This window comes from Lepus europaeus, chromosome 11 (assembly GCF_033115175.1).
Source record: "Lepus europaeus isolate LE1 chromosome 11, mLepTim1.pri, whole genome shotgun sequence".
Classification (NCBI taxonomy): Eukaryota; Metazoa; Chordata; class Mammalia; order Lagomorpha; family Leporidae; genus Lepus; species Lepus europaeus.
Genome location: NC_084837.1, coordinates 31,294,626 through 31,303,651, shown reverse-complemented (window position 1 = coordinate 31,303,651; position 9,026 = coordinate 31,294,626).

The window sequence follows — 9,026 nt, the reverse complement described above, 5'->3', positions numbered from 1 at the left end:
TTGTTTACTATCAATATTTTAGATTTTTCGAAAGGGTCAAGGGAGTCAAGGTTCCAAAAACATTGGGGACATTTAACCGCTAAACCTCAGATGCTCGTTAGATGGACAGACCCTCTCACCTGACTCTGGAGAGGGCCTGACCCACTGATTCAGTTGGGAAGAGGATTTGGCTGTGTGTTCCCCATAGGGGAGTTGACTCCAATTTGAATACCGGCCAGAAATATCAGGCCTATGCCCGATGCAAGTAACAACCCACCCAGGGAGCAGTTTGCCCCTGAGGGAGATCCCCTTGTCTCTCCTCTTCCAGAAACGGATGGAGATCCACAGGCAGGTGATGATGCGGACGCTACTCTTCACTGTGATCCTGACAAGAAGTGCCCGGCCCAGTGACGGGGGATTCGATGACCCAAACGTGATCATCAAAACACTTCAGGAAGACCTGAAAAAGACGAAGAGAACTCCAAGAAAGCCCCCTTTGGACGGGCCTTAATGGACTCTTTCCCTACCTCCTCCCTCTTCTTGGACTGCTTCTTACCCTGCTTTTAATCCTTGCTATTGGCCCATGCATAATGAATAGCCTTATACAGTTTATACAACAGTGCATAGAGGCAACAAGGGTAAGACAGGTTGAGGTTCATTACTAGAGGTTGCTAGCCACAAAGGGCTATGATCCCCTGAACTGGAGAAGTGTCCCCGGTGCTCTCCACATTGCCAACGACGGGTAAGATTCCGGATGGACCGGAACAACCTAAGACAGGCGGTGGAGAAAGCTCACCACGCTCCCATAATAACAAGTCACGCGACACCCCAAGACGGGTAAAGCACCCAGCGTCCTGCACCAACCTAAGACAGGGCTCATGGCCAAGCTGCCTGGGTTACCAATGACGGGTAAGGGCAAGGACGGCCAGGGGCAACCTAAGACAGGGACCGCGTACTAAAACAAAAAAGGGGGAATATGTGGGGAAATTAGTTACATGATGGACCCCAGGGGAAGTAAGGTGGGCGGAATCCAAAGTTGTTTACCACTAAAACTGATTGGTTGCGCAACATCAGGGGAGGTAACAAAACTAGTAACAAGTGTATAGACATATGGCTAGTCCTATAGAAAGCCCCCCGTAAGGTGAATTTTTAAGTGGTTGGCTGGTCCTTAGCCCTGCCCCAATGACTCTGCAGTTTTGTACTATAAAAGGTTCTGTTTCTCAGGAAGTAAATGAGTCCTTGCTAGACTTGGCTCCCGCTGCGTCTGATTGTCTCCGGGATCGGGAGGCTGGGGAACGGGCGAGCTGCGCACTCACCTTTCCTCGGACCCAGTCCATCCTTGTACGGGTGGACTAAGACCCAGCACACATGAGAGTCCTGGACTGAGTTTCTGGCTTCTGGCTGCTGTCTAGCCCAGCCCCAGCTGTATGGAGGCATTTTGAGAGCAAATCAGCAAATGGAAGATCTCCCTTCTCCTTCCTTCCCCTTCCCCTTCCTTTGCTTTTCATTTCTTTTTCCTTTTCTTTCTTTTTCTTTCTCTCTCTCTTTCTCTCTTTTCCTCCCTCTCTCCCTCCCTCCCTCCCTCCCTTCCTTGTTACCCTGTTACCCTGATTGTGGTGATGATATCTCTGATGTTTACATTGTTTCAAACTTTTGAAATTGTACACATAAATGTGTGTTCTTATTATATATATATATATATATATGCAAAATAGATTAGTATGTTTTTGAGAGTTGCATTTCCAAAAGAGCCACAAGTTGTTCAAAAAAGCACTTTCCAGAGAACAGGGGCCTAATCAAAGTATACTCCACATGTTTGTGCAGGGGGGTCCTTATGATATCTTTAAAATTAGCATAGAGCAGGCCTGCGTCACAACTCAATAGGCTAATTCTCCGCCTGCAGCGCCGGCACACAGGGTTCTAGTCCTGGTCGGGTTGCCGGATTCTGTCCCGTTGTTCCTCTTCCAGTCCAGCTCTCTACTGTGGCCCAGGAGTGCGGTGGAGGATGGGCCAAGTCCTTGGGCCCTGCACCCGCATGGGAGACCAGGAGAAGCACCTGGCTCCTGGCTTTGGATCAGCGCAGCGCGCAGGCCACAGCAGCCATTGGGGGGTGAACCAATGGAAAAGGAAGACCTCTCTCTGTGTCTCTCTCTCTCTCACTGTCCACTCTGCTTGTCAAAAAATAAAATAAATAAAAATAAAAAATTAGCATAGAGCAGTGATTTCTGAGCACCTCACATTCTTTCTCTTGCCCCATTCCACTACATGGATAGGTTGTATAAACTGCCTAGATAAATCCCCTATTGTAGTTCTTAGCCATCCTGATAAAGCCACATCCAGAGCTGATACAAAGATAATCACTCATGGTCCCTGAACCTGGTTGTACAATTGACATTATATTTGCATAGAAGGTGAAATGTGCTTTGTTTTGTGGAAGGGAAGAAACAGACTTTCATAGTCTAAGTGCAAATTTTCATAGACTGCATTATTGTAAATATACTGACAGCTTCTTCCTATTATATATCTCTGCCACATTGATAGCATGCCTATCATTTGACTTGTTTGGACCAGTGAAACATTTATGGGACCCACATGTATTACCTCCAAGCACGATTATTTCAAAGCTCAGCCATTTTATTCCTCTGTGCCACTAGCCTAGTAATGTCTTGAATGACAGCTGAGCCTTATTTTTAGATATTGGGAAAAAAGCATAGAATATACAATAAGATGTACTATAGTTAATACATAATAGAAGCTAGAAAAAACCTTGGGTTTTGGTTGTGGTTGTTGTTATTGATGTTGTTGTTGTTCACAAATATTTGAGATACTTGGTTACCACAATATGACCTGACAAAACTGACAATATAAAGAACTGGTTCAGATAAATAGAGTAATAGTAATGGTGGTCCCTTCTATAAGATTGTAGTAGATGCCTCCCCTAGGTCAGACAGTGAAAAAGAAGCTTGCTCTAGAAATGGAATGTAGTCATTATTTAAGAAGCTTACTCTAGAAATGGAATGTAGTCATTATTTGCTTGCCTATGAATGTCAACTATAGTTATTATCTGCTAATATATAGGCATTTCAGGTTCTGCTTACCAGTACAGGGCAAAGGTGTTAATCTTTCCCAGATGTAGAGCTCAGTGTATGTGTGGAAAAAAATAACATCATTGGTAACTATATATGCATGCACAGTACCATATCAATTCCTGTGACCAACATGTAACATTAGAATATCCAATCAAACATACCCATGTAAGCATATAAAGGAGACAAAGAAGCTAAAACCATATATAAGAAAACACTCCTCTTTGTTCAGGGCTCAGATTTTTTGGATATGAATCCAGCTGAGGTATATCCTGGCAAAATAAGACTGCTTCCTGGTCTTGGTGTATCATCTCTATCCATGAATCCCACTACAAGACGACTTCTCCAGTTCACATACAAATATTAAAGGAGATAATACATTTTATTTCAATCTAGCACAAAAAAGCTATATGGCAATTGACTGAAAATTTATAAAACCTTAAAAATACAATATTATTTGAATGATTTTCGTGTGCCTAACAACCTGTTGTTTCAAACGTATTATCCCATTAATACTCATAAAATTCTGTTATTAAATATTCCGTTACTTAAAGGATAAGGTGTCTGAATAGGAGAGATTGTGTCATTTTACCCTGGTCACCCAAATAACTGTTCTGATACCAGGTCTTACATTGCTAACCACTAGCCTCATGTACTCAGGATAATATTTCACTGTTAAAACATTCTATCTCTTATCCTCCCCAATAAACAATGTCCAGTATATGAAATGTATCATTTTAACTTTATTGTGATCCTTTCTCTAAACCAAGTACCGAAACAGGATGTGAGCAAAAATTTTGTGATAACAGGGGATCTTAAAAATAATATTTCCCCTCCTTCCCAATCCAAGCAACATGAAACAACAAGCAATATTAAAGACTTTTCACCTTTCTGTTTTGTCCCTTCAAGGGAGGGCATACTCAAGTAACCTTCTAGCCGAAGAGAAAACAAATCCTTCTAAGCACATGCAGCTGGTTTTCTCCCCTCAGGCTCAGCAGCAACCTAAGGACAGCACCTCCAGCAGTTATAACAGCAATGAAGACAGCAGATGTTTTCTTCTTGGCTAGACTAAAATTGGATACTAAAAATCACTGCTGCTCTGTTCCCTACCTCTCCTGAATTGCTCTCAGTGTATCCTTGAGTAATTCAGCAAACCAATACAGTTCTGATATAAAACAGATTGCAGTTGTATTTTACAACTGATTTTCACAATGCAGCTGGAATAGCAGAAAGCGTACCAGGCTTGGAATTAGCTCCCATTTATTTTCCTAAAAGGCTCAAAATTGAAATTTTAATCTTCTTAACTTTTGGAGTTTGTTTTTTTCTGCAGAGGCAAATAATATCACAGAGATTTGCTGTTCTATTTAAAGTAAAGCAATTAAAAATAAGATAACATATTTATCAGAATAGGCTACATTATATGTTAATGAACAATTTTCAGCTTATGACAATACAAGCTTATTTCTCTTCATATGTACAAAAGGTGATTGGTGAGTGACAGGGATTGGCATCTAGCCACATCCACTCAGGACAGTTGCTACCATCTTGAAGCTGCACCATATGGCATTTGTGGCTTTCTTTACCATTGTATCTTAGAAAGACAGTACTAAAGAGAATCATGAAATTGAATGTCTCAGTGAAAAAGTGATAATGCCACCTTCTATGAAAGATCATGGCTCTAACTAACTGCAAGAGTACAGGGAAGCAACATTTTGCTTTATTCCCAGAAGGATGGGAGAACCACTGTTGAGTGAGTGCTAGAATTCTCCATCACAGCTAGGGTTTGTGGCACACATAGCTGATACCAGACACTGTCATTATAAAATCATGTTAGTTGTACACTAATTTTAAATTTTATATTAAGTTATAACTTTCCCATACAATCTTAACTGAAATAGTTCCCATTGTTGAATCATTCTACAAATCAAAGTATTAACTAAGCATCTGTGAGCATTCCTGGAATTTTCAGTGGAAACATTACGTGCTATTTAAAAAACAAGCATAGCCTTATGAAACTATGCTGAAAGAAATGTTGAATAAATTAAAAGACACCGAGGGAGAAGATATATACAATGACACAGAGTCACCTCTAGCACTGGGTCAAAATAAGGAAATAATTAAATTTGCTAATGCTTTGGCTTGAACTCTTTCAACTTATGACACTTTCTGATAAATAATTAGACTTTCAGTATAAATCAAGTTTGTAATTTTATATTATAGATTATTGTGATATTGTAAAAATTCATTTATATTAATTTTAACTACCCAGGTGGCTAAAACATCCTGTTGTCTTATGGCTTCACTCAAACAGCAGGTAAGACTTTAAGTTGGATTTTACCACTTGGCATTTATGTTTAAAAATAAACATATTTTGTTTGAGGTTTCTTTTTGCAATGATTGTTCACTACATTAAAGAATTTGGTAGATTCACTAAAAATATCATATTTAAAATTCTTCTTAATGACCATAGCACCTTTTGATTAGATTGTGAGGAAATTTAAAAACTGTCATTACAGTGTAGGTGAAGCATATGTTGTAGCTAACCATAGGTCTATAAGTTAATAACTTTTAGAATATTTGGTAGAATTCTAGTTATTTTTTAAATTTTTATTTGAAAGGCAGAGTTACAGAGAGAGGGACAGACAGGGAGTTCTTCCATCCACTGGTTCATGCCCTAAATGGCCACAATGGCTGGAGCTGGGCCAATCCAAAGGAACCAGTCCAAGGAGCCAGGAGCTTCTTCCCAGCTTCCCATGTGGTTGCAGGGACCCACACACAGCATTTGGGCCATCCTCTGATGCTTTCACAAGCACATTAGCAGGGAGCTGGATCAGAAGCAGAGCAGCTGAGACTTGAACTAGTGCCCACAAGGGATGCTGGTGCTGCAAGTGGCGGCTTTACCTGCTACACCACAGCAATGGCCTCATAATTATAATATGTCTAAGTATTCGGCAAAAAATTTTGCTCCCAAATTAGGTAATTCTAGAAACAAGAATAGATTTATCATTTAGAGGGAAATTATTTGGGGGAAATTGTGTTACTAGAGTAAGTTACACAACAATCATAGAGAGTGACTTTTCTTTCCATCATGCAACATACATATTCCTGATCTTACTTACTAAGAAGAAATATGAACAAAAACTCAAAAACATACTATTTTGGTCAATATTACAGAATGGTGCCTCAAGGTGAGAAGAATATTTTTCTATGCATTTAAAGAAGTCAGAATCCTAAATATGCAATTATAGAAGTCAGAATCATAAATCAATTCAGAATAACCTGAATAGACTAGAGAACGTATAGACTTCAGAATATGTATTTACTTAACCTCTGGTATATACTACAGGCATTAAACGAAAGACTCAGATGAAGACAGGACAAACATAGGCACACAGATATCCCCAGTCAAGGCCTATAACACTGAGAAGCCATGTAACACCAGCTACTGTCTATGCCCACATATAACAGTATACAGTTGAGTATTTCAGGGGTTACAGTCTCATTTTAAAACAATATATGAAAGCAAATCAACTACTGGTACTGAGAGATAAGTAAACTTAGAATCAGCTGCTCTGCTACAGTTAAAAAAAACATTTTAAGTTATCTTTTTTTATTATTATTATTATTTGACAGGTAGAATTACAGACAGTGAGAGAGAGAGACAGAGAGAAAGGTCTTCCTTCCATTGGCTCACTCCCCAAATGGCTGCCATGACCGGCGCTGTGCCAATCCGAAGCCAGGAGCCAGGTGCTTCTCCGTGGAATCCCATGTGGGTGCAGGGGCTCAAGTACTTGGGCCATCCTCCACTGCCTTCCTGGGCCACAGCAGAGAGCTGGCCTGGAAGAGGAGCAACCGGGACTAGAACAGGCGCCCATATTGAATGCCGGTGCCACAGGCGGAGGATTAACCAAGTGAGCCACAGTGCCGGTCCCAAGTTATCTATAAATGATTTCTCATTGTTTATAGTCTCTACAAAAGTGGACCAATGACTTTATAATGACCAATTTATTTTATATTATAAAGACTGGGTTATGATTATGGTTCATATTTCATGAGAGAAATACAGCCTGTCTTATAGTTTCTTCACATCGTTTCATGCTAACAAATACTTAAAGTGCAAGCACACATTACAAAGAAATATTCAGTCAGAACAATATGATTAATCTGATTCTGTAGTTGAAAAATCACGTAAGAACACTATTGTTTTTCTTTTATACTATTACATGTTATTAGTTTGTCATCTCTCACTCAGAGACAATGAAGCTGTTATGTTTTCTCACTCGGGGCAATGAAATATATTCTTAGTAAAAAATCTCAGACAACTAATCTAGATCTAATTTATGTAGATGGGAAAGAAGTATAACAGTTTTCTCATACAATATTACTCCCTCCTTTATTTCTAAATTTTCTAACATAGTAACAATTCATTTAGTAAACAGACTGGTAATAAATTTTGCACTAGTAACTCAGAGCTCAGCCTGCAGACTTTTTAGCGCTAAACTCCCTCAACACTATTTGGGAATAGAGCCATCCATCTGATCATCACTGGCAGCCTCATCTTCTCATCCTGCGTCCTCCTCACTGCTCTCTGTTCCGCCTCAGATCCCATTAGCTGGGCTTCACTTCAGACCTCACAGCTCCTTCCATGAAGTATTGCACTGGTCCCCAGTGAAAGACCTAAAGCAGAAAATAACAGCCCCTCTCCAGAAATAAAAGCAGTTCTTCCTTTTAATGTCTCTAATAAAATCCAGACTAATAATCAGCATCTACATAAATAAAGCTTAAAGGGACAATTTCAGTGTAAATCATCACGGATGTTTAAAAATAACTGGTCCAGGTAGGCCCTCTGATGGTTACATAGACATGTATATTTACATATATAGAAGAAATAGTGGTTTTTACCTTCAGGTTAAAGTCTTGAAATTTTTTTTTATAATGCATAAGGATTTCTAGATGTCATAAAATTTCGGATTTCCAAATCCTTATTCTAATGCTCCTTCCCCGTATTAAAATAATCTGTATGTTAATTGTGGTTCCAGATCATTATTATAATCAGATGGTTGAAAAACATTTTTGTGGACAAAAATGAAAGGTCTTTCTGGAAACTATTTCTAAGGTTCATATTGAAGATAAAGAAGGAGTCAGGAGCCTGAAGTAATTCTCTCTACAAAACTAGCAAAGGGAAAATAGTGGAGAGGAAGGGAGGGATGGAGGGTAGGAGGAAGGGATGAAGGAAGGGAAGAAAATTAGGAAGGAAGAGGGGAGGGAAGGAAGGAAGCAAGAAAGAAGAGAGAGTATGGGAAGAGAGGAAGAGAAGGAGGAAGGGCAAAGACAGGATTGGGATCTGCTGACACTATAATTCACAATTTGCTGACAGATAAGGGATTATGTTTTCTGAAAAGCTATATCAGAGAAAAAGCAATATTCAGGATTGGAGCTTGGATTGGTAGAGGTAGGACACTTTTTTACTTACAGCCATTCTCTATTAAATCCATATGCCTTGGGGCAGGCGCTGTGGTGCAGTGGGTTAATCTTCCGCCTGCAGTACCAGCGTCCCATATGGGTGCTGGTTCTAGTCCTGGCTGTTCCTCTTCTGATCCAGCTCTCTGCTGTGGCCTAGGAAGGCAGTAGAAGATGGCCCACGTGCCTGGGCCCCTGCACTCACATGGGCGACCCAGAAGTTGTTCTCCTGCCTCTTGGCTTCAGATCGGCCCAGCTCTGGCCAAGCAGCCATTTAGAGAGTGAACCAGCTATTGCAAGACTTTTCTTTCTGTCTCTCCCTCTCATTTCTGTAACCCTACCTTTCAAATAAATAAATAAAATATTTTTAAAAAATCCATATGCCTCTAAAGCTAATTACTTGGGGAATATTCACACTAGTTGAGATTAAGAAAGAAAGACAGCAAGAAAGTTTTGTTTTTAAAGATTCTCCAAAATGCCATTGAATTTTTAAACTATTCT